General features: G+C 39.7%; 1 long non-coding RNA gene and 1 other non-coding gene across 2 annotated transcripts; both read left to right on the forward strand.

Moving 5' to 3' along the window:
• Positions 1 to 5948: 5948 nt before the first annotated feature.
• Positions 5949 to 27547, forward strand: LOC143653201 (uncharacterized). Its single transcript, XR_013161157.1, has 3 exons — positions 5949 to 6123; positions 9079 to 9199; positions 27522 to 27547. It is a non-coding gene; the product is annotated as an uncharacterized LOC143653201 (long non-coding RNA).
• Positions 22982 to 23089, forward strand: LOC143654620 (U6 spliceosomal RNA). The gene has a single exon (XR_013161827.1). It is a non-coding gene; the product is annotated as a U6 spliceosomal RNA (small nuclear RNA).
• Positions 27548 to 27609: the final 62 nt, after the last annotated feature.

The following is a 27609-nucleotide window of genomic DNA, read 5'->3' on the forward strand; positions in this document are numbered from 1 at the left end:
GACTGTCTACTTTGGAAACTGTTCAAAAGTTTAAAATAATAATAATAAGAGATATAAGCATGTAAGCTGGAGATACAGATTTATTGTTTTATTATTAACAACAATAATACAAAGAACTACCATTTAATGAACATTTACTCCATGCTAGGCATGGCCCTTTAAATGCTTTAGCTGTATTTGCCACCACAACTTCATTTACTAGGATTCAGAGATGAGTAATGTCTTGCATAGTAAATGGTAAGCTTTAGAGTAAATGAGATATATCAGAGAAAGCAAATAAAACAAGAAAACAAAAGGGTTAAACAAGGAAAAAGTAGGGAATATTGACCCAAGAATAGAAAGAGGATCCATAAAGAAGGTGGAAGAGAAAGAGAAAATGCTTTGCAAACCAAGGAAGAATGGGATTCAAGGACAAAGGATAGGCTCATAGTGTCAAACGCCACAGAAAATACTAGCAAAATGCGAAACAAAAACTATTCATGGGATTTTGCATTTAGGAAGTTGCTGTGGCTTTGGAGGAAGAACCATTGGAGTGGTGGGGGCAGACGGGGGTTGGAGTTATGGGGTGGCAAATGGGGCCTGCTCTTTTGATAAGTATGTCATGAAGGGAACCTGAAGGACTGGGTAACAGAAAGAAGCACCTTTTCAGGTGAGAGAAGCTTGATTGTTTTCACATGCACAGAGAGCAAGAAAAAGAGAGATTGAAGACATAGGAAAAAGAGGCAATGATGATGCACAGAGTGTCAACGGATAGGGAGGGATAGAGTCCAGCACCCAGGCAAGGGATTTGGACAGGAGGAGGTAAGGAAGAAAGGAAGTGACCCACGGGCTTGAATTTAGAAAAGGGATGCAGGGCAGCCATGATTTCAGAGAAGGGGAATTGGAGTGGGGGAAGTGAGCAAGCTGAAGGAGTTTCTGGCCAGAAACCAGTATGTTGGCATTTCTGAGCAGGAAACAGTCATGACAGGGTCCAGGGTGTGACCAGGGGTGTGCCTGGCTGAAGTGATAGTTACATCACTAGAGCGAGAAGGTCAAGAATTCTGAGAAGAGTGAGTGTTTATTCCTGCCTGCTGAAGCAAATACCATGCAATGGGTTTGGCTTAAACACAGGAATTTATTGGCTCACAGTTGTGAGGCTAGGGGAAGTCCAAAATCAAGGTATCACGCAATGTTTTCTCCCAGAAGACTGGTGTGCAGGGACTGGCTCCTGGCCATGGCTCTTCTGTCACAAGGCAATGAACACAGAAGCCTCTCCTGGCTTCTCAGTTCAGTTGACTTCTACCTTCTGGCTATCACCTGTGGCTTTCTCTCTGTGTCTGGATATCATTCTGCTCATAAAGGACTCCAGTAATAGGATTAATACCCATTCTCATTTAGTTGGGCCACATCATCACTGAAATAACTGTATCAAAAGGTCCTATTTATAGTGAGTTCACACCCACAGGAATGGATTAAGAACATGCTTTTCTGGGGTATGTAGCTCCAAGCCACTACACTCAGAACAGGTGTGGGGTGGAGAAAAAGACTGGTAGGCGCTATCCTCAAAAGGTCAACAGAAAGCCTCCAATAGAAAACATATTTTGGATTTTTTAAAAATATATCTAAGTCCTATCTCGTAGCTAACTGGAATTCCTCTTGCCAACATTTAAACCCATAGCTTCCTCAAGGGAAGACCAAACATTTAGACTGAGTAACAGACAAACTGAAGCAGAAGTCTGCATGATCAATCCTGGCTCTGTAAGCTACAAAATGGAGTAAATCTATTTTTCTGAGTTAGACTGGAACCGGGTCTCCACATTCATCATTCATTCATTCATTCATTCATTCAGCAAGCATGCATTAAATACCTTCTTTTCTGCCAGCCTCTTTGCTAGACCCTGGGGATTTAAAAGGAATTACCCCTGGCCTCATGGAACTCACACAAGCGAAGGGGCAGACCGACCAACCTTGGCACAATATGAAAATACTTCAGCAGAGGCAAATGGAAAGTGCAGGGGTATCGTGTGAACGCAAAGTTTGGGGGGAAGCAGCAAAGGAGAGCTGCCATGTGAGATGAATCTTGGAGGAGGAGCAAAGTGAACAAGCTTGAGGAGTATGGGAAGAGAACAGCGTGAGAAAGAGCGCTCAGGTGTGGCTGCCCAGAAATAGTCATGAAACTTGGAAACAATCTGATGTGATTATAGCAATAGTTCTTAAACTGCAGTCTGTACAAGAATCAACCAAAAAAAGCATCAGGAAAATGAAAATTCCAAGGTCCAAAATTAAGCAACTGTTTCAGTAGGTCTGAGGTCTAGGAATACGCATTTTAAAACAAGAGTCTTTGGTGATTCTGAAGACAGTAGTCTATGGACCTCACAGGGAAACCCAGGGCTACAGTATACGATGCATGGTGGGATGAGAGGGAGGGGGATGGGCTGAGGCAGAAATTTCAGTCAGGACCCCATAATGCTGAGGAGTTTGGGGCTCCATTTATAGGCAGTGAGGCACCCTTTGGGGGCAGACTGATGAACTCTGGAGGTAGAACTAAGGAAAGCCTGGAAGAAAAGGGCCACTGCATCCAGGTATGACTTGAGGGAGGCTCTTCAAGGGAAAGGGTAATAATTCAGAGATCAAACTGCAATAGCAACCCTCAGACTACTAAAGCTGGGAGCTGCCAGGACACCCCTGACAAAACACCCCTGGCAAAGACAAAACTCTCCCCTGAGCAGACCAAAGAGTGTGGTGCTTGGAAAAGCCACGGTGGTCCCCACGCTGCTAGTGAGCCTCCGAAGAATCCAGGCTGGGGAAGCTCCCTCTCTTTCCAAAGGCCTATACTGAGTCATCTCTCCCAGGAATCAACCTTTAGGTTTTGCATCCTAGCTTCCTTTTGGTTTCCAGGCCAAGGAAGGAGGAAGAAGAAATATTAACCTAAGGAGCAGCTGTGGCCAGGTCCTGAGGGCCCCTCCCTTTCCCTTTGTGCCTGCTCCCTTTGCCCCAGAGGCCAGGGGAATCTGCTGATTTTCTGGTTTCATCAACCACGTAGTCACTCCTACAGAAAAAAGGCAGAAGTGAGCACCTCTCAGAACAGAGTTGAAGCTGGAGAGGACTTGGTAGCCTGTTATTTTCCTGAGAGGGCTTGAAGCTGCCTAACAGAGAGCTACTCCACCCTCCAGGCCTGGCTCCTGGAAAGGGGCTCCTGCCACACTAGCCTGCTTCTCAGGGTAACCACCTAGTACTGGCATGACTGGCATGAAAGGGGGACCTGGTACAAACCACTCCCTTTCTTGGGCTTCAGTTTCCACTTCTATAAAATGAGCTGGACTCAAGGAATCATCAGAGCCTCCATTCCTACCTTTTCATGAGCTAAGCTGCCTCATAACTCCCTCTCTCCAACACCCCCCACCCACGAGGGCCAGAAATCCAACAGCTACCTCAGGTACCCTCAGGACACACCCATCCATTTATTTATTATTTCCTGAGAGCTCTCCTAGATGCAAATAATAAACAACAGCCATCATTTTTGAGTGCCAGGCATTGTGCTAAGCATTTACATTTATGTTATCTTTTTTCCTCATGACAACTCTGTGAGGTAGGTACTTTCATTATCTTTATATCACTATCTAAAAATTGAGGCTCAGAGAAGTTAATTCACTTTCCCAAGAACACTCAGCTAGTATGGTATGTATGAGTTTTTTCTTTTTTCTGGAGTGATGCAAATGTTCGAAAAAAATGATCATGGTGATGAATATACAACTATGTGATGACATTGTGAGCCACTGATCGTATATCATGTATGGAATGTTTGTATATTAAGAATGTATGTACTTGTACATTGTTTTATGAGTAAAAATTTAAAAAAAAAAAAAAAAACACACTCAGCTAACCCCAATGCCAGTGAGTTTCAAAGCCCCGGGTCTTTCCATTCCACCGCCCTTCATGGCTCTGGGCCCAACTAGGTTAGGCCAGATGGCAGGCCACAGTGAAGGGGTGGGACTGGGGGCTGGGAGCTGGCCGGCAGCGATGGGGTAAGGGACCGACCAAGTGATGAAATTATTTGTAAAATGGGGACAATATAATACGCACCTCAGTTGGATGTTTTGAGGATTGAATGATATTAGCTCATAATGTGCCTTAAAAGGAAGCTACTACTATACAACATAAACTCTTGTTATTAATAAATGTTATATGGTAGATGCCATTGGCTTTTAATAATTATTAATATAACCCTTACTATTATATTAAATCTCTTTATGCTTCTATCTCCTGGACAGAGAAGCAGTAGGTTTTAGTGGAGGGCATGGGATGGAGACTGAAGCCCTGAGTTCAAATTCAGATTTGGTTACTGTCTATTTGAACTTGAACATTTCACTTAAAATCCTCAACAGAGCTTGCGGATGAAAAAGGAGTTTGCAAGCTCTGTATAAAGCGCTCCACAAACGTTAGGACATTAGAATGGTGAATAGTTTTTTTTTTTATTTAAGAAAACAAACAATACACTTAGAACCACCAAAAATGGATATTTTAGTTAGCTTAACCATAAACATACTTAAAGTATCCATATAATCATTGCAAAGCCTGTGTTTGCATAGTAAATTTCATAAACCAATTTTAAAATTAAGGCAACAAGGAAAAAAATCTACAAAATTTTAAGTATTAAACACTAACTTAGATACCATTTCATCAGCTGTCAAAACTGAGAATATAAAAAATAATACTAAAAAAATCTTTAAAATGAAAAAAATAAAAAAACCAAACTGCATGTTCTCAAACTATCAAGTAGAAAATTCTTACAAATATCTGCATTGCTATAGTACTGACCTATCTTACTAAATATTTTCCTGATTTCAAGAAATTATGAAGAACAATATTCTTACAATCAACATATGAAAATCTTAACCACCTAAAACGGCTATCTTAGTTTATCCATAGGCCTATTAAAAAAAAAACTAAGTAATCATCGTAAAGTCTGTACAATATGTTTCATGAAAGATTGGTGAATACTTTTAGCCTCCTAGTTCAGAGGCTGGTACAAAATAGGAACTCAAAAAAAAAAAATCGGAAACGGTGAGGCACCTAGCTGCTGGGCCATAGCACCCCCTGGTGATGGTTACGAAACATGCAGTGTCTCTTGTCTCTCCGGAGCTCCACGGGGCTCAATGGGTAAGAAAAAGGACGCGAGTGTGAACCCGGGTAAACCCCAAGATTCCCACCCGGACGGAGCTTTTCCTTCCTACTTGAAGCCACACGTTTATGCCCAGACACTTCCCAGGCCCAATCCTCCAGGTGCTTTTAATGTTCTCTTACCGCTTTTGCTCAAGCTGCTCCACCTCCCAGGTCCCCTATCCTAGACGAAAAGTGTCTAGGCGTTCATTGTACCAGTCTCACAACCTTTTTGAAGGTCTGAAATATTTCAAAATAAAATTTGGAAATAAAATACATATATTCTAGTTAGCACATTTTAAAAATTATGATGCTCCACGCTGGTGCACCTTGACACATGATCCTGCTTTTGAGAATTTGCCTTAAATAAATAACTAAAACGAATAAAAATACAAATGCAAAATTTGGGGAATTTGGGGATAAAAAGCTAAATGTTTGCTGCTGAGATGTGATGAAGTAAATTATATCAACTTGATAGACTATAATGCAGTTATTTTAAGTGAAAATTGTGAATAATTTTTAAAATATTTGAAGACTGTAGAGCAATATGAAAAATATAAGCTACAAGTTAAAATTTTAAAAAGCAGACTCATTATCCTGATTATACCAGTTTGAATCTCTTGTGGACCCCAGAAAAGCCATGTCCTTTAATCTTCATTTAATATTGCTGGGTGGGAGCTTTTAGATTGTCCATGGAAATATGGCCCACCCAATTGTGGGTGGTAACTTTTGATTAGATGGTTTCCATGGAGATGTGCCTCCACGCATTCCGGTGGGGTTGCTTACTGGAGCCCTTTAAGAGGCAACCATTTTGGAAAAAGCTTTAGAGCCCACACAGCCAGAGACCTTTGGAGTTGAAGAAGGAAAATATCCCCCAGGTGCTTCATGAAACAAGAAGTTTGGAGAAAAACCTAGCAGATGTTGCCAACGGGCCTTTCCAGTTGAGAGAGAAATCCTGAACGTCATCGGCCTTCTTGAACCAAGGTATCTTTCCTTGGCTGCCTTAGATTGGACAGTATAGCCTTGCTTTAATTTGGACATTTTCACAGCCTTAAAACATTTAAGTTTGCAACTTAATAAATTACTCTTCTTAAAACTCATTCAGTTTCTGGTATATTGCATTCCAGCAGCTTACAAACTAGAACACTGATATTTCTTTTAGCCTCTAGTACTTGAGAGCAGCTAGAAATAAAAACCTAAAATTGTGGAATTGTAACCCATACCAAACTCCGAAATCTGTTTCACAATTAATTGTTGCTATGTATTTTTAAATGCATTGTTTTTATGTATATATGTTATTTAAAGAGAAGGAGGAGTATAACAGAGCAGATAGGATTAACAAATGACTATGACTGCTGAATCATTATATTGATATTTCTATTGGTCTCCAGTTTCTTGGAGCAGCTAGAAGAAAAAACGAAAAATGGAGGCACTGTAACCCATACTAAACCTTAAAATCTGTTCTATAACAACTGGTTAAAATGTACTTGGAAATTTATTGCTTTTTTGTATATAGGTTATGTTACACAATAAAACTTTTAAAAAAGCAGAATACAGAATTATAGCAAGGAAATTGGTAGAAATAATATCCCTTTGTTCTTTTCACAAGGCTGGATGGAAGCTTGGTCTGAGATTGAACGCTCTAATTATCATAAAAGCCTTAATACCCAGTGGATCCCTGAAGAGGTAGCTATAATCTGCCTACTACTTTGAATGTATTTTTATTTGAGAGAGAGAGAAGACATTGTTTATAATGAATAAACAGAAAGAAACACCTTTGAATTAGGCCCTGACACTGCATGTCCAGAAAACATTTTAAGTGCATCATGCATTTTAAAAACGCAACCACAAGCTCTAGAACAGGAAAAAACCCACTCTAATTGATTTCTTAGGAATGAATTTATTTGAGGAATAGAAATGATGGATCACTGTGGTAGTTAGATTCAGTTGTCAACTTGGCCAGGTGAAGATGCCTAGCTATACTGCTGTGGACATGAGCCGATGGCATGTGAACCTCATCTGTTCCTGATTACATCCGCAGTCGGCTAGGAGGTGTGCCTGCTGCAATGAGTGATGTTTGACTTAATTTTAAGACTGGTGCTTAACTGAGAGAACACAACGTAGCACAGCCCAAGCAGCTCCAACAGCTCAGCCCAGGCCTTTGGAGATGCAGAAAAGAATCACCCTGGGGAAAGTTGTTTGAACTTAGAGGCCTGGAGAGGCCAGTAGAGATCGTGCTGTGCCTTCCCACGTAAGAAAGAACCTCAGATGAAAGTTAGCCAACTTTCCTCTGAAGAACTAACAAAATAAATCCCCTTTTATTAAAAGCCAATCCGTCTCTGGTATGTTGCATTCTGGCAGCCAGCAAACTAGAACAGTCACTAAGCATTCATTACAGAACACTCAGCATTCACATAGGGACTGAGAATCAAAGAGAAAGGAAAGGGTGGAAACTAAACCGTCTTGAGTAATGGGAAAATCTCACATCTGTGATGGGGGAAAAGGGAAGGTGGTCCCATTCTACAGAATACTAGAATACATAGCGAGATACAGAGGAAGTCCTCTCTGAAGGATGAAGACCCTTCTACCCACTTTAGAAGTCCTGTTTTCTTCTATTCAGTCCTAGTCTCCAAAGGAATATAGAAATGTATAATAACAAAAGACATGAAGCAATTGTTTCTTAGAAGCCGAGTTTAAATTTATATAACCGGCCTGATCTAAAAACAACCTGAATCACCAGCTTGGGGCACCAATAAGGTTACATCTCTTCCACTTTTCAAAAAAAAAAAAACCACTAGCTTGAATATCCACATAACAGATTAGCAGAAAGTCCTATATCCTTCTCCCCTTTTGAACTTCTATCCAAAGGGGCCAGCTGTTTCCAAGTGCTTCAAGGACAGGGCACTAAAGACACATTACCATTCACCAGAAGACCTGTATGCTACTTTTCTCATTGCCATATGGTTGTCTAGTGAAAACTGACCCTGCACAGACCAACACATCTGAGCTGTCCGCTGCACAGACCTTGCTGCTCTGGATCCCTGTGATGCTCTGTGCTGTGCTTCCAAGATCATATAGCCTTGGCCCAGTTCCCAGGGTTGGGTGGAGACTCTTGGTTCAGGTGGGATTCCAGCCTCAAACACATGTTGGGGCTAACCATCCTACCCACACCTACCCCCGTCAACACCCACAGGCCACCAGTCCTAAATTCCCCTCCTCTTAGTGGGTTCTCTTAGTCTCCTTTCCTGCCAGTGAACCTTATTTAAGACAATCTCAATTCATCAGAGAAATTCTAATAATGATGATTATCAAAAGAGAAGGGGTTGGAGTCTCAATCCTTATTTCTAAGGATTTGCCCAAATTCACACTCTCCTTGCCTTTTTACGCTTTTGTCAAACTATAAAAAGAATTTCATTTCATGATCATGGTGATGAATACATAACTATGTGATGATATTGTGAGCCACTGATCGTAACCATGTCAAGAATGTTTGTATGTTTGTTGTTTACAACTAAAATATTTTTTTAAAAATTCCATTTCATAGCTCTGCCATACACAGTGGGTACCTTCTTGCCTTATACTCAAAATAACTAAGGGCAGCTGGAAGGGACTCGCATCTTTCAACACCGGATATGGAAAATCTGTTCCACATGGACAAGCTGCCTCTACTTGCAGAAGTAATAGGCTCCGGCAACATTTAAACTTAGGTTTTCAGGGTTTGTTGTTGTGTTGTTGCTTTGCTATTTATTTTGAAGTAATTTTAGATTTACAGAAGATTTTCAAAGATAATTGCTGCACTTATCATCTGGTTTCCCCTACTGTTAAAAAATTACATTTTTCCAAGTTAAACAATTAACATTAGCACAATACTATCAATTAAACTACAGAGTTCATACGAATTTCACGAGTTTTTCCATTAATGTCCTTTTTCTGTTCTAGGAGCCAAACTAGGATACCACCTGGGATTATTTGTCCACGTCTCTTCAGTGTCCTACAATCTGTGACAGGGTCTCGGTGTGTCTTTGCTTTTTATGATCTTGACACTTTTGAATACAACTGGGTAAGCAAACTGCAGGCTGTCCTTCAATTTGTTTGTCTGATGTTTTGTGGGTCTTTTGTATTTGATTAAATTGAAGTTAGGCATTTTTGGGGAGGAATACCACAGCAGTAAAGTACCCTCCTCGGTGCATCATGTCAACATAACTTTTTTAAAAAAATAGATAAAATACATGTAAAATAAAATTCACCACTTAAACCATTTTAAAGTGTAAAATTGGTTTTGAGTATATTTGCAATGTTGTGCAACCATCACCACTGTCTAATCCAAGAAAATTTTCTCCTTAAACTTTTTGTTTTGAAATAATTTCAAACTTAAAGAACAGTTGTAAAAATAATACAAATGAAAACATAGCATTCCTGATCCTCAGATCTAACAATTTTAACATTTTGCCACATCTGCCATATCATTCTACACAGCTATAAATCTATTTTCTAAACATTTAAAAGTATTGAGAGTAGGGTGTATACATCATTCTTCCTGAACACTTAATACTTCCCTGTGTACTTCCTAAGAACAAAATATTCACTTATGTAACTACCTTAAGTAGAGTTATCAAGTTCATGAAATTTAACATTATAAAAACTTACAGTCCATATTCTAATATTTTCATATGCCCCAATAATATCCTTTTGAGTCATTTCTCCTCCATATATTAGATCCAGTCCAAGATAATGTATTATGTTAATTGGCATTGTCTCACTAATAACTTTTTTCAAAAACTGTGAAAACATGTATACAACAGAAACTTTTCCATATTAACCACTCCCAAGCACATCATTCAATGGGATTAATCACATTCACAATATTGCACTACCCTCACCATCATCCATAATCTAGAATTTCTCATCACCTGTGGCGATTTGAAGCTGTTATGTACCCCAGAAAAGCCATGTCCTGTTTCCTGATCCAATCTTGTGGCTGCAGCCATGTTTCTTTTAATCCTGATTCAATATTGTGGGGTGGAAACTTTGATTGAATTGTTTCCATGGAGATGTGACACATCCAACTTTGGTTGTGATCTTTGATTAGAAGGAGATATGATTCCCCCCATTCAAGGTGGGTCTTGATTAGTTTACTGGAGTCCTTTAAAAGGGGAGATATTTTGGAGAAAATGCAGTTGCTTGAGAACCAACAGAGACACAGACATTTGGAGATGCTTAGAGTGCTGACAAAGAGAGCAGATGCCTAGGCATGGGCATTTGGAGATGCAAAGCCCAGCAGATGTCGCTATGTGCCTTCACATAAGATACTAAACAAACCAGAACCCAGAGTTGTGTCCTAGAGGAGCTAAGTGAAGGTTCACAGATGCTTAGAGAAAAAAAACACTAGTGGGCAGGCCACGGTGGCTCAGCAGAGTTCTCGCCTGTCATGCTGGAACCCAGGTTCAATTCCTGGTACCTGCCCATGCAAAAAAAAAAAGAAAAAAACCCACTGGTTTCAGAAGCTGGAAGCAACGGAACTGGAAATAAGGACCAGCAGATGCCAGCCATGAAAAACCAACTTAATTTCAGTGTATATAAAAGCTCTGCACCCCTTTATGTTGTTATTATCACAAATTACATCATTTTTATATTTTGTACCTATCAATATAGATTTATAATTATTGTTTTATGCAATTGCCTTTTAAATAAGATAGGAAAATAGAGGAATTATGAAAAAGAAATACATCAATACTGACTTAAGTTTAACTGTATAGTTATACTCTTTTAATTGTGTAAAATACACAGAGCATAAGATTTACCATTTTAAAGTGTGCAATTCAATGGCAATTAAGCACATTCATGATGTTGTGAAACCATCACCACTATCTAGTTTCAGAACTTTTCCAATATAGTTATCTTTACCAGTGTTCTTTATTTCTTTATGCAGAGTCAACTTACTGTCTAGTGTCTATTCATTTCAGCCTGAAGGATTCCTGTGATGGTTTAAAACTGTATGTGCCCCAGAAAAGATCATGTTCTTAAAGCTAATCCATTCATGTGTGTGTAGACTTATTGTAGGTGGGACCTTCTGATTAGGTTATTTCAGTTTAAGTGTGGTTCTTAATCCTCTTACTGGAATCCTTTATAAGAGATAAAATTCAGAGAGGCTGAAAGAGAAGGACATACAGAAGCAGAGAGAAACCACAGAGACAGGGAGGAAGCCACTGGAGCCAGAAGCTAGTAGAATGAAACCTGGAGATCAGGAAGAGACCAGCAGATGTCATCATGTGTCTTAAGGATTGCCAGTAACTGGTCTTCAGGGAGAAAGCATCACCTATTGATCCATTTTGATTTGGATATTTTCAAAGCCTCAGAACTGTAAACTTGTACATTAATAAATCTCCACTGTAAAAGCCAACCCATTTCTGGTATACTGCATTTAATCAGCTTTAGCAAACTAAAATAACTCACTATAGCATTGCTTGTACGGCAGGTCTACTAACAATAAACTCTCAGTTTTTGTTTATCTGTGAATGTCTTAATTTCTTCTACATTTTTGAAGGATAGTTTTGTTGGATACAAAATTAATAATTGACAGCTTTTTTCTTTCAGCACTTTGAATATGCTACTCTACTGCTTTCTGGCCTACATGGTTTCCAATGAGAAATCAGCTGTCAATCTTACTGAGAATCCCTTGCACATGATGAGTTGCTTCTCTCTTTCTCATTTCAAGGTTCTTCCTTTGTCTTTCAACAGTTTGACTATAACATGTCTTGGTATGGATCTCTTTGAGTTTATGCTACCTGGAGTTCATTGAGGTTCCTGGATGTATAGATTAATGTGTGGGGAATTTCAGCCACTCAAATATTCAATTAATTTTTCTGCCCTTTTCTCTCCTTTCCTTCTAGGACTCTAATAATGGATACATTAGTACTTTTGATCATATCCCACAAGTCTCTTAGGCTCTGTTCATTTTTCTTCATTCTTTTGTCATTATGCTCTTCAGATTAAATATATCTTAACTGATCTATCTTCCAGTTTTCTTATTTCTTTCTTCTGTCTCTCAGATCCACTGATGGAGCCTTCTAATGAATTTTTCACTTCAACTCCAGAATTTCTATTTGGTTTCTTTTTATAATTTCTGTCTTTTAATTCATATTCTCTATTTGGTGAGACAATATTATATGGCTTCCTTTAGCTCCTTGAAAATATTCTAATAGCTGACTTAAAGTCTTTGGTAAATCAAACATCCGTACTTCCTCAGGAACAATTTCTATTGATTGCTTTATTTCCTTTGTATGGACTGCAATTTCCTGTTTCTTTGCATGTCTCATAATTTTTTATTGAAATCAAACATCTTCTTTTCTTTCTTTTTCTTTTTTTTGCATGGGCAGGCTCCAGGAATTGAACCCAGGTCTCTTGCATGGCAGGTGAGAATTCTACCCCTGAGCCACCGTTGCACTGCCCTTTCTTTTTTTCTTTTTTTTTTTTTGAAATCGAACATTTTGAATATTATTATGTGGGAACTCTGATCACCAGATTCTACCCCCCCCCCCAGGTTTTGTGTAGCTGCTTACTGTAGTTGTTATTGTATGTTTGTTTAGTGACTTTTTATGAATTAATTTTATAATGTCTGAATTCTTTGTTGTGTGTGGCTCCTGAAGTCTCTGTTCTGTGAGCTTAGTGGTCATCTAATGATTGGGAACAGATTTCTTTAAATGCCTGGAACAAATGAAATCTCCCAGTCTTCGTAGATGGGTTCAGTGTGGGTTTGTGTTGAGACAATCTTCAACACTCAGCCAAGCAGTTCATAACTCTGCCTTAGCCTTCACTTCTTGTCTATCCAGAGACTGAAAGTCAGCTTGTAGTGAGAACTTAAGGCCTTCTCAGGTCTTTTCTGAGCATGTGCATGGCCCTACACATGCATATAGTCTTCTAGATTCCCATGAATGTATTGGAGCTTTTCAAAGTCTAAATTCCCCAAAGCATCTCATTGCTTAGCCTTTCCTCCCCAGCTTTTTAGCTAGTCTCTCATTTGTCCCAACTATTATCCCTTAGGTAGCAGCAACTAATTCATTTGCCAATAATTTTTTTCAAAAACTGCTTTTTTAGTAGCCACCTCAGTCTGGGAGAGTTCTGAGTTAGGCAAGATAAAGGCAAGCCTTTTGAAACAAAGTATCATGATTCTTTGTGAATGTGGCCCAGTCTTCTCCCTCCTGTAACAGTACCTAGTACCAAGAATGAGGCTGTTTTCTTTAGGACCACTGCCAAGCTGGGGAGTAGGGAGATGGGAACACAGTATGTTAAAATGCCTCAACATTCATTGTTTTTATTGAGATTCAGCTAGTGTTCCTCGGTTAAATGTTCCCCTAGTTGCTACAGACTTTCTGTTGGTTTCTAGAGTTCTGAAAAAAATGACTCGGATAGTTTTTGCCAGCCTTTTCATTACTTCTATGAAGGCACAGACTTTTGGTGATCCTGATTCTGCCTGAGTCACTTCAATATGACTAATAATTGGCAATGTTAACCTTGATCACTTGTTAAGGTGTTGTCAGCTGAGTCTCTCCACTGTAATGCTACTATTATTTTCTTTCTACACACAAGTCCAGAGGATAACAAACTATGTCTTGAGGGCCAAATCTAGTTCATCTCCTGTTTTTATAAATAACACTCATTTGTTTACATATTTTCTATGGTTGCCTTCAAGCTACAATGAAAGAGGTGAGTTGTGATAGAGACCACATGGCCCACAAAGCCTAAAATATTTTCTGTTTGGCCCTTTATAGAAGAAGTTTGCCAATCCATGCTCTATTCATTAAAAGCACATTACTAAATCCAGCCCAGATTCAAAGGGAAGGAAATTAAGCTTTACATCTTGGAGAGAGGAGTAGCAAAGGATCTTTGGACATATTGGAAAACCACCACAGTAATTAATAAATATTTGGGGACTATGCAAATATCCTGTCCATCCTTAAAGTTTTGCCCACTAATACTAGCATTCATCAGTGGATTCTTCCTTGGTTTCTAATGATGGTTTCCAGTTTCCCTCATTCCTCCTACATGTAATAATGTAATTCTTTTGTAAGGGAGATTTGTTTCTTCTTCCCCATTTTATTTATTTATTCAATCATTTATTTAATATCAGTAGGGACTCAAATGGTTTACTCTTTGGGCCATAATCCATTACTATCATAATTTATTTTGTTGCTCAAATTCTTTAGACTTGGTTATAGGGAGTCTTTCAGGTTGGCTCCTATGCCTTTTGACATGCCACCACTCATTTATTTTTTTAATTATTTTTAATATTTTTGAGGGCTTGGTTTCTATCTGAAACCACAAGATGCTCCAAGCTCATCTTGTACCTTTCAAACCTCAGTTATTGGGCTTGAAAAATTAAGACTTTAAAAAGGATTTTAAATAATATTCTAAACTGGAAGACAGAGCCAATATAAATGAAGTTGAGGCACTTTCTGTTGGCAGAGACAACTGATGCAGTGGAGAAGACAGTACAAGATAAAACCCAGGGGCAAGTACTTGACCTCCCTCATCATTTTTCCCCATCAACAGACTGAAAATATTAACAGCCACTTATTATGGATTGAATTGTGTCCCTCAACAAGATATACTGAGGGTGCATAAGTGCATAGGTGATTCAGTGGTAGAATGTTCGTCTGCCAAGAGGGAGCCCTGGGTTTGATTCCTACCCCGTGCACCAAAAAAAAAAAAAAAAAGATATGTCCAAGTCCTAATCCCTGGACCTGTAAAATAACCTTATTTGGAAATAGGGTCTTTGTAGATGTAATCTGTGAAGATGAGGTCATACTGAATTAGGGTGGGCTGTAAACCAATATGACTGGTATCCTTATAAGAAAAGTAGGAGAGACACAAACACAGACTCACAGTGCAAAAGGCCGTGGAATGGAGACAGAGATGAGTTATGCAGCTACAGGTCATGGACCACCCAGGATAGCCATTCATGACCAGGAGCTACGAAGAGAAAAAAAAAAAAAGGATTTCTCCCCTAGATCCTTCAGAAAGATCATGACCTGCCTACACCTTGCTTTTGGACTTCTAGTCTCCAGAACTAGGAGGATATTGCTTTTTTTTTTTTGTAAGCCACCAAGTTTGTGACACTGTGTTATGCTAGCCCTAGGAAGCTAATATACCACCTCATAAGATTCTTGTGCAAATGTGGTTTAACTAAGTGGGATGTAAATATCAGATTTCTTTCTTAATGTACTTCATTCTTATTTTCTTCTTCATTTTTTTCTGTCCCTCTTTCCTTTCTCTTTTCCCATTTCACCTTTTTCTCCTCTGCTTATGTTTTGGGCCCACTAGGAGCACTAAGGGTGAAGTCAATGGGATCCAGGTCATATATTTCTTGTGAAGGAGGGTTATAGCAGAATCAGCCCAATAATGTTTCCTTCTACTGACATTCCCAGGAAGGCACTTGAAGGACTCAGTTGCTGGTCTCTGCAGCTGTTATTCTGTAAGAATACTAAACAGACTGCTTCCTGCTCCTATTCCCACCAAATCCCTATGCCTGCCATCCTCCCATCCCTCAGAGAGAGTAGGGACTATTTAAATCTTTGTATTACCCTCCTCTCCCTTACTGTAACAATACTCTTCAGATAGTCCTCAGTCAAGAGAGGATTAGGATTTTAACACAGACATATTCGACATCTTAACAAACACGTGTTCTGCGTGTTGCAATTCTGTTGGAGGTTTCTATCATTTTGTTAGGGCTTTATTCCTAGTTTGGAGATAGATGACTTTCCACTTCAATAGGCATTTGCTGTATGGGAGGATACGAACTGAATCAGACATGGTACTGGGCCTCAAGAAGCCCACAGTACAGTCAGAGAGAAACAACAACCACAGATTGTCAAGGACCTAGAATATCAGACATCACATGGATTCTATGCAGCAGGCAGTAAGCCAGTGAAGGTTTTTGAGGAAGAGGGTATCATGGTCTAAACTGAATCAGTGCTAAGGCTGAAATGTATAAGCCTGGAGACATGGTGGCCAATTAGGAAGCTTTTGGAATGGTTTGAGTGAGGAATAATATGCCTTGATGGTAGTAAGAATGGAAAAGAGGACATATACTTTACCCAGGAAAATTCAACAGGACTTCGTCAATTCTATCTGAATTGCAAAAATTCAACAGAACTGGGTATCCTCTGAGACTATCTGGGGAAAATTTCCCAAGTTTCAAATGAGGAAATGAAGACTAGAGATACAATGTTAGTTGCCCAAGGTCACAACTAACTGTAGGTTAGTAAATGTATTAGTCAGGTGACTCTAGGTTATGCTGCAGTGACATTCAAACTCCAAAGTCTCCAGGCCCTAACTGAAAGAGATTTATTTCCCACTTCAAAGTGTTTTGCAAGTCAAGAGGCTACCTAGGGCAGTTACCTTTCCAAATAATGATGCAGGGATCAAGTATGCTTCTATTTTCAGATTCTGGCAACTTAAAATGACTTCCAGAAGAAAGAGTGTGGAGAATATATAACACTTCTTCTCACAACCCATTGTTCAGAATCAGTCACACCTCCCAGCCTATCTACGAGAGAAGTTAGAAAATGTAGTGTGGTGAGGGGATATGTGACATTTTGCAAGCACTATAATCTCTGCCATGGTCACAGAACTGGAGCTGGCCTGATGCCCACAGTCCAGTCCTTTATCTTACAGCACATAGGAAGTAGGATGGACTTCATGGATTTGCTAACCTCTCTGTGCCCTGGCCACTAGTTCTGAATGCGTCTTCTCATTACTGCAGAGTTAGCAAGAGAACTGTTGAGTGAAACTACCCCATTCAGAGACAGCATGATGTAATCAACTCTAAATTACACATCACCATTTGGCAATTATTTTCACAATTTAAAACCAACTCGGACATTCACCTCTGCTCCATGATTTGTGAAGTCACAGAAGTAGATGCAGCTTATAGGTGCTGAAGTACAATAGCCTGATAGCAGAACGTGGGAGAGTCTATAAAGAGGGATGAAGTCAATGACTCTCTGCATACCTGCTTGCCATGACCCCAAGAACCACCTAAGAGAGGTGGGCCTTTACCATTAGGATCCATGTTTAATAGCATGTAACTTGCCATTCTAGCCAAAGCTGACTGGAGCAGAAGATGCTTAACTCAAGGGCAGCCAATTTTTAGTCAGATGGCTGATGAGGTGGCATGCATGAGATCATCAGGCCAATCAGAAAATAAAACCAGAGATTTCCAGAGAGATTTTGTCAGGAGATGAAGGGTGACAAAGAGAAAAGAGAACATATCATTGAGATAATAGAAATAGGAGTCAGAAAAGCCTGAAAGTTGGTTTTCACAGGGTAAGAAGTAGTTGGTTGGTAGTGCCAAAACAGACAGGAGCTGTGGAAGCAGAACTTCATTACATTGATGGCTGAGAATCAGCAAACAGCAAATTCCCACTACTAAGGGGGCAAAAAATGTTTTGGTCCCTGGAGTTGTGCTGACTAGATTCCAAACTGTATTTGTCTCAATAAGCCCAGCCAGATGGCTATTCCTGAACTTCAAGCCATGTGGGTGAGATTTCTGTCTTCTTTAATTCTGTATGGTCCTTTAAAATAATTCCCCACTACTTCTCATGGCCTGAGTGAATCTCTGTCCTTTGCAACCACAAGACCCTATTAGGGATGTAGTGTGATAGAAAGAATGGAGGCAGAGAAACTGGACTCAGGACCTAGCTCTGCCATTTTCTAGTTGTGTCATTTTGACCAATCAACTAACCTCTCTGTGCTTCAGTTTATTCATCTGGAAATTGGGGATAACAAAACCTGTGCTGCTACTTCCCAAGTTTGTTGTGAGGAACAAAGAAGACAATATGCATTAGATCATTACACAAACATGTTTTGAATAAGAGTCCATTGGCTTTTCTATGCCTACCTAAACAGTAAGCAGTACGGCTTCATTATTCTCATCTGAGGAAAGCATGAGGCTTCTTCTTTGATTGTGTGCTCAGGGCACACTGGTATGAACATTGTAAAGCTACCCAAATCTGCCTTCAGAGACTCCATACTTCCCTGATTTCCCCCATACCATTCTTCCACTCCCTCCCAGCCCCTTTAAGGCCCCCAATGTTCTGATCCTCTTCCTTCCTCTATTCCCCATAGAGATCAGCCCTTATGAGAAGTTATTTTGTCATTGAAATTTAAGTCCCTTTGTTCCCCCTCACAGGGTATATCTGTTTTTTAGGCCTTGTCTCTTTCCAGGGAAAGAAAATCTTGATCCATATACGTTTGATGAATTGAAACGAAGGATTTTTTTTTTCAGGCATCAGCAGACATGTAGGGTAGGAAATGCTGGAGGTGAGGGAGCCCTCCAGGCCCTTTGTAACTCCCCCAGTTGAGCAGTTAAGAACCATGAACTATTTGCTGACAGGAATAGGATTCTCTCTCTTGGCATCAACAAAAGGCAGAGGTTGGACCAAATGGATTCTCAGATTCGTTTCCATTCTGATAGTCTGTGAAGTCTAAAAAGCCGGCATCCACAGGCTGAGCACAGGAAAAAAAAAAAAAAAAAAAACCACCGAGAGAGCTGTCCGAGGTCCTGAATTGTAACCTAGCAGGCGAGGTTTCCTGCTACAACTATTCCTGGAGCCCTGGCAACTCTGATTTAGTTTGGCCTCAGATTTAGAAGTAGGTAAGTGAAGAGATAATTCTGAGAGGGAGAGGATGGAGGAGAGAGAGACATTGGGGGAAGAGTTATGTGGAAAACACAGACTTTCAGACAGACATACATACAAAGAGACTGCAAAGGGAAAAACAGACACTTGTTTTGACTGATTTCAAATAATAATGGTTACTAAGAAGCCCCAAATGTCCTAAGCAAAAATATGAAACAAGTGAATAAAACAAGCCAAATAACAGGAGGTTGTTTAAATACAAATTTGCGAGCATACCAAGGGACTCATAGTTCTTTGTTTTACCTTCTGTCTAGGTAGAAACAGTTTAACTTTCATGGACAAAAACAAATAGGAGTACGACTTAGCTTAATGTTATGTTCTTTCAAGTTTCCTTCAGTTAAACTGTGTCCCCCTCCAAAGCTTGGGGCACAATCCTTCCCATCTTTCTTAATGATATTCTCATACAAGGATCTTTTCATGGAGGCTAAAGAAACTCAGCTGAAAAATTAACTAGGCTAAAACCAGACACAGAAAAGGAATGGGATTCCCTCTGAGTTCTTAGCATGTATGGTCTGTAATCAACTACAACCTGCTTAATGGTGGTACTTAAGAGGTTTTAGAAATTGGCCATATCTTCTCAACCATTTGCAAGCTTTTTGGAGTACTGACCACGTTTCATATATTATTCTCTCACATAAACAGACACACACAGCACCAGACATTGCAGCAGGAAACACAGTAGGTTTTCAATAAATGTTGGTTGGTCAACTAATTAAGGTAAAGGGGAGTTGGAGGCTGGATTTCATTCAGTTAATGTATCTTCTATTTTCTTTCTAAATATTAGATTGTTTTAAATAGTGAAAAACCAGGAACACCAAAAAAGTCCAACAAAGAGATTGATTAAACAAATTGTCATAGTCATACAACTGCACACTTTTTACTGACTTGTTAAAAAAAGTAAATAAATCCATATTTCTGAAGTGGTAAAATGTCTAAGATTTATGAAATGAAAAAAGAAAAGTTGCAGAACAGTATATAATGCAAATGTGATTCTACACATACGAAAATTTTTAATCACTTTTTATCACTTCTAACTATATTCATCTCTGTACTCCCAGTAGCTGGCATATAACTAAGGTTCAGTAAATGTCTGTTAAATGACTAAGGTCATTTAACAATAATGTGCAGATTCTGACCTTTTTCTGTTATTTCAGAATGAGCAGGAATTTCCTGTTGTTGAATGGGACTGCGCAATTGGCCAAAGTTGGGAGAGCGTTAAATTGAAGATCACTGGTTCAATCCCAGATTTGGCCAACACTTTCTTTTGTGTTCACTTTCTCTATCTAGAAATCTATTTATCTATCTTATTAATCAATTTTCCTAACTTTTTGTTTTGAATAATTTCAAATCCAAAGAAAATTTATCAGGACTAATACAATACACATCTGTACATCCTTCACCTAGATTTACCACTTGTTAACTTTTTGCCACATTAGTGTTATCTCCCTATTCTATATGTGTATAAACCACATCTGAGAGTAAGTTACATAAATCAGAACATTTCAACCCTAAATACTTTAGCATTTATCTCCCAAGAACATTTGCCTATTTTTATATATATCTTACTTTGAAATAGTTTAAGACACAGAAAAAGTTGCAAAAATAATACAGTGTTCCCTTGTACCATTCGCCCAGCTTCCCCCTGATAGCATCTTACATAACCATAGTACATTATCAAAACAAGGAAACTGACATTGATACAACAGTATTAATTCAATATAGAACTTATTTGGATTTCACTAGTTTCTATGTTTTCTCTTGGTACATAGATCTATGAGTTCTTAACAAGTATGTAAATTTGAGTAACAGAACTATTCCATCACCACAAAAACTCCCTTTATAGTCACATCCTTCCCCAACCCTAAAACTGTCAACCACTAATCTGCTCTCCATCACTGTAAATCTGTCATTTCAAGAATGTTATATAATTGGAATGATCTAATATGCAACCTTTTGATATCAACTTTTTTTCACTCAGCATAATTCACTTGAGAGTCATCCAAGTTGCTGCATGTATCAAGAATTCATTCTTTTTAATACGAATAGGTTATAATCCATTCTATGTATATATCCTGGTTTTGTTTATCTATGCATCTGTTGAAGGACATTTAGGTTGCCTCTAGTTTTTGTCTATTACAAATAATGCTGTGATCAATATTCATGTACAGGCTTTTGGGTGAACATAAGTTTCATTTTTCTGAGCTAAATACCAGGAATGAGATTGCCATGCCATATGGTGGGTACATATTTAACTTTATAAGAAGTTGCCAAAATGTTTTCCAAAGCGGCCGTAACATTTGACATTCCCACTAACAATGTTATAAGAGATACAGTTGCTCTAAATCCTTGTCAGCACTTTTTATTGACAGTATTTCTTATTTTAGACATTCTAGTTGGTGTGTAGTGTCATTTCATTGTGGTTTAATCACATTTCCCTAATGGACAGTGCTTTAGTTTTCTGACTGCCAAAACAAATACCAGACGCTGGGTTGGCTTAAACAATGGCAATTTAGTGGCTCATGGTTTTGAGGCTTAGATAAATCCAAATCAAGGCATCATCAAGGTAATGGTTTCCCTCCCAAAGACGGGCATTCTGGGGCTAGCTGCCAGTGACCCTTGGTCCTTGGCTCTTCTGTCACATAGCAATGCACATGGAGGCTTCTCCTGGCCTCTCTCTTCTCTTCCGGGTTCTGCTCACCTTCAGCTTCCTGCTTCCTGTGGCATTCCCTCTGTGGTTCTGAATTTCTTGCTGCTTGTAAAGACTTCAGTAACAGGACTAAGATCCATCCTGATTAAATTGGGCCACACTTTAACTGAAGTAACCTCACCATTCACAGGAATGGAGTATGTTTAAAAACATGTTTCTTTGGTGTAGATAGCTCCAAACTACCACAGATCATGATGCTGAACATGTTTTCATAACCTTATTTGCCATCCACTTATCCTCCTTGGTGAAATGTCTATTCAAGTCTTCTGCCCATTTTCTAAAATGTTTGTTTTCCTAGTGCTATATTTAGAGGCCTCTTCATATATTCTAAATAAAAGTCCTTTACTGAATATGTGATTTGCAAATATTTTCACCCAGTTTGTGGCTTGTCTTTTCATCCTCTTAACAGGGTCTTTTTTTTTTTGGCAGGGGGTCGGGGGAGGTCACATTTCATTCTTTTTCCATGTGACTATCCCATTATTTCAGCACCATTTGTTGAGGCTTTTTGGGGGGGGATGAGGGGTGGGGTGGGCAGTGCAAAAGTCAGGAAATGAACCCAGTTAACAGGGTCTTTTTTAATGGAATTTTATTGAGATATATTCACACACCATTCAATCCATCCAAAGTATACAATCAATGGCTCACAGTATCATCACATAATTGTGCATTCATCACCAGGATCAATTTTAGAAAATTTTCATTACTCCAGAAAAAGAAATTAAAAAAAAATGGAACCCCTAAATATCCTGTGCTGGTTTGAAATATCATGTACCCAAGAAAAACCATGACCTTTAATCCTCATTCAATACTGCTGGGTGGGATCATTTTATTGTTTCCATGGAGATGTGATCCACCCAACTGTGGGTGGTAACTTTTGATTAGATGGTTTCCATGGAGATGTGTCTCCACCCATTCAAAGTGGGGTTGTTTCTGGAGCCCTTTAAGAAGGAACCATTTTGGAAAAAACTCTACTGCTGACAGAGCCCACACAACCGGAGACCTTTGGAGATGAAGAAGGTGAATGCCTTTGGGGGAAATGTTTGAAACCAGAAGCCAGAGACCCCAGCAGATGCCAGCCATGGGCCTTCCCAGCTGACAGAGGTGTTCTCGCCCCATTGGCCTTTCTCGAACCAAGGTATCTTTCTCTGGATGCCTTAGCTTACACATTTTTATAGCCTTAGAACTATAAATTTGCAACTTAATAAATTCCCTTTATAAAAGCCATTCCATTTCTGGTATATTGCATTCTGGCGGCTTAGGCAAACTAAAACATATCCTATACCCTTTTCCCCCTATTCTTTTTTTTTTTTTTACATACCATACAATCCATTCTAAGAGCACAATCAATGGCTCTTGGTATAATCGCATAGTTATGCATTCATCACCACTGTAAATATGAAAACATTCTCATTTCTTCCAAAAAAATATCCCATACCCCGTGCTCACTTCAGGAGCACAAATACTAAAATTGGAATGATACAGAGAAGATTAGCATGGTCCCTGAAACAAGGATGACATGCAAATTCATGAAGAATTCCATATTTTTACAAAAAGAAAAAAATATCCCATGCCCCTTATGTCCCCCATTATTGCCATTTAGCACAGTATAGTACCTTTGTTACAACTAATGAAAGCATATTACAATGTTATTTTGTTAATCATAAACCTTGCTTGCATTAATTGTATTTTTCCATATACTATCACACTTTAATACCTTTTTAATAGTGACATATATTTGTTCTAGCTCATGTAAAAACTATCTTATATTTGGGCGGGCCACGGTGGCTTAGCAGGCAGACTTCTAGCCTACCATGCCTGAGATTCAGGTTCAATTCCCAGTGCCTGCCCATGCAAAAAAAAAAAAAAAGACTATTTTATATTGGAACAATTATCCACCATCATTGTCAACTACAGGTTTTGCTGAACTACACAGTTTGTTTGTTATGGCATGGGCATACACCGGGAATCAAACCCAGGTCTCCAGCATGGCAGGCAAGAACTCTGCCTGCTGAGCCATCATGGTGCATCCTGAACTATATAGTTTTATCCTCTAGCTTTCTCCTTCCAACCAAACACACACTTAGCTTTGTTCATTATACTTAGAATATTGTACCATCTATTTCTGAACTTTACAATAGACCTTATTAAATATTCTGAACTTCTTCAGCATCAATTGTCCAAACTTTACCTTTCTTTTATCTCCTGATAACTTGTGCTCTCAAATTTAAATTTCAGAGTTTGCTCATGATAGTTAGTTTCTATTAGTGAGACCATACAGTATTTTTTTCCTGTTGCTTAACAGGGTCTTTTGCAGAGCAAAAGTTTTTAAATTTTGATGAAGTCCAATTTATCAATTATTTTTATGGCTCGCACCTTGGTGTCACACCAAACTCTTTTCCCAACTTGTCATTCAAGAAGGTATTTTTACACATTTTTTTCTCACCTCACCTTTGTTTGATTCTGTGATAGATACTGAAAGAGGCACACAGAGGCAGAAGGTGAGGTATGCTAAAGGACCTTCTAGTTCAGTGATGACAAGCACACAAGTAATCACAGGAGAAGACGGGAGGCAGTTATGAGCCATATGAGTGCTGCAAAGACTGTGGATAAGAGGAGAAGAGTTTATCGGAGGGAAAGATGAGCTTAGAGTAGGGATATCAGGGAAAGTTTCATGGAGTCAAGGAGGCCTTTGAGCCCTAAAGAGTAGTAGGATTTTAATTCCTGAAGTGGGAGCAGGGGAGTAAATTCCATGAAGAGAGAATTGCACAAGCAGAGGGACATGAGTGGAACAGAAAAGTCAGGACTGAGAAGTGGTCTGGAGTGGGGGAGTTTAGAGGCAGATAATAAGTTTACTTTTATATAAGGTGTTTGAAATTCCACAAGTATCCATGAGGAAATCTTCAATAGGCAGTTGGATAAGTGAGTTTGGAGTTGGACATTGAAAATAGGGATTTGGGAATCATCAGCTTTTGTTATATGCCCCCAAAGCAACTTGTATTTCCCTTTAGAGCACTTTTCTACAATTATAATTGACAATTAGCTATGTAATTAGTTGTTTAATCTCTGTCTCTCCTACTAGAATGCCAGCTGCCTAGAGGCAGAGACCACATTTGCCTTCTTCTTAGAGCCTAGTTCAGTGCCGTGCACATAGGAAGCACTCAGTAAATATGCGCTGAATGAATGAATTTAATTGAACATGAATATGGCAGGCACTTTGATATCCACTTTGCATTCATTTTCTCATTTAATCCTCGTGGTAATCTTACAAAAGGCAAGTAGGTCAAGGATTCTCAAATCTGGATTCAACAGGTCTGGAGTGAGGCCTGGGGATCTGAATTTTTAAGTTCTCCAGGTAATTTCTAATGCTCATCCAGGTTTGAAGACCACTGAGATGGGTGGTTTTATTGAAATTTTACATATAAAACCAACTAATTTTGGCAAACAAAATGATTTGTTCAAGGTCACATGGCTAGGAAGGACCATGACGCCAACCAGATCTGTCGGGGAGAGAATTTTACCACAAGCTTCCATTTGTCTGGGAGATCTAGTATCTAAAAAAGAAAGTTTACAAGGGAGGAGTAGAAGGCCAAGAACTGAGTCCTTGAAACTAAGCAACGTGATCAGCACAGCCAGATACTGCAGAGAAACCATGGCGGATGTGGTATGAGGCAGGGCTAGGGACGCCCGACCAAGATGTCTGCGGAGCCTCAGTCTGACATTAGAGGAAGACAAAGACATAGCCTTGGCATACAGCAGGGCACTCCCTCAGGAAGCCTGCCCAGCCGGACGGAGTATGGATTGAGGTTCAGCCAAGATGACTCCTTCGTAGAACTATTAAAGCCAAACATCTTTCTTGGAGTGGGATGCCAAGAAATGGGAAGTATAAGTCCCACAAGGGAATCTCAGTTTAGAATATCAGATTGGCTGTTCAAGAATACAAAATGCAGCCCGTTTCTTGGATTATTCAGGCCTCTCACCTCATTTCCTTCTTCTATGTATATGTTTACCTTTGGAATAATTCTCTCTGAAAAGAGAATTAAAAAGGTGAGACTCAACCATTTTGCTGATTCTTAGTATTCCTGAATAACACAGTTGAAATGAGATTGGAACTATAAGCCCAGAAGTAAGACCTAATTATCTGTGGCTGTTTCCACTTAGCCACACTCACTTTGGCCTCTGGTACCACAAACAGTCAAGGTTCATTGTTCTCTCTCTCCCGAGGGGCAGCCTAGCGGCCTGTGCTAGATGGTTTCCTGCAAGCCCATCACCAAACCCAACTCATTCCCTGTTGCTGGTGGACGTAAAGGAGTATCGTTTGTTTCTGTTTTTGCTTTGTTTTGTTTTTTTACATGGCCAGGCACCGGGAAATGAACCCGGATCTCTGGCAGAGTAGGTGAGAATTCTGCCACTGAGCCACCATCGCACCGCCCGAAGCAGTATCTTTTATTTGAAAGGTGTTGATGACAACCCATTAAACCTGTACTTCTTACTAAGCACCTTCCCATTCATCAGCTCAATCTTTCATGAATCTCGAGAAGTAGATGTTGTTTTCCCCACATGCTCAGTAAACAACAATATAAACTCATCACCTCTGAGTCCAGTGGTCTTTCAATTACAAACTAGTCTGTTAACTTGTTATGTTCTGAAGCCCATTTAGCCCTATTCTGGCTGCCTGGACATTAACGAGACTCAACAAGAGTCCCAATGCTCTAAGAAGCAGAATTATGTACTGAGTGGAAAGGATGTAAGTTTACTGCTGTGGTGTTATTTTTTTTCTAGCTAATGACTTGGGCAGAGTACTACATCTGAACCTCAGTTTCTAATCTGTAAAATGGGCATAAGGGTCACCTTGGAGAGTGGCTAAAAGAAGGTAAACCTATGCAAATGTGCTGGCACAACGGCTGGCAGAGAACAATTATTGAGTAGTGTTAGTACTCTTTCATCCTTCACCTCAACAGGTCTTTCTGGACCCAAAGACCTCAAAATTGAGTACTTCCAACTCAGGTCTTGGTCTCTGATGAGGAGCCAGAGGAATAAGCAGTGGCAGGGCTTGGCTATCTTCCAACATTAAGCATAAAGCCAAGGGATGTGCTCCAAAGTCCCACAGGATTCCTTTCCCCTTGGTGGCCTGTCTCAGGTAATACTTACCCCCATGAAGGAACTAAATTTTATACATTATCCTAGAACTACATCCTTGAGATACCAAGGCCAAGAAAGGGCCTCAGTCTGGAATTCTAGAATCTACTGAAAAGGTCTTCCTACTCCCTATCCAAAGCCACAGCCACATCCTGAGGAATACCATAGGCTTGTGGATACGAGCACATACTATAGACCTCATACAGACCCTCTCAGCCTTCATCTTTCCATACCTCATACTTTGACACCCTCCCCTACCACTATAGAGCAAAGTAGGCCAGCTCAGCGGCCAGGACTGCCCTTCCTCACTCCTGGAGGTTAACTGGTCTGTAGGGACATCTTTTGTCCAAAGAGGGATCTCCCAGGCTAGATGAGAATCTGTCCTGCAGGACTTATACTGAGAGAAAATCTCAAACGCCTACAGAATCAGTCAAGCAAAGTAGATGAATTAAGAAGGTGGGCTGATCAGTGGAGCCTCTTGGGACTGGCAAACCTGGGAGAGCACTTCTCCAACACAAAAGGCAATTCGGCTCTGTCCATCTCAGCTCTTATCATTTTCAGAAGAAGCCAGAAATATAATTTATTTTTAGGCAAATCTTCTCCATTTAAAAATGTTCACTTTGAAATGTTTCAAAAGAAAATAATTTAAAAGCAAGAGCTCGCAGTCCCCCGCCACCACTTTGTGTGGTCCCAGTCCGCGCCATGTTTTCGAGCCTTAGGGAAGGGTCCCAGTAATTACCAACACCTTCTTCCCAGTCCTGACCAACCCTGGACTCTCCAGGAAGCTGCAGAAGAACAGTTGGAGAAATGCTCTCTGACGTAGACCCTCTTTCTCCCCCTAGGAACCCCAAGCTGACTGAGGGCGGAGACAGAGTCTAACTGGAGAAAAAGCCTCACCTTAGGTAAATCCGGGGTGGGGATAGGCGTGCG

The sequence above is a fragment of the Tamandua tetradactyla genome, chromosome 13 (assembly GCF_023851605.1).
Source record: "Tamandua tetradactyla isolate mTamTet1 chromosome 13, mTamTet1.pri, whole genome shotgun sequence".
In the NCBI taxonomy this organism is placed as follows: Eukaryota; Metazoa; Chordata; class Mammalia; order Pilosa; family Myrmecophagidae; genus Tamandua; species Tamandua tetradactyla.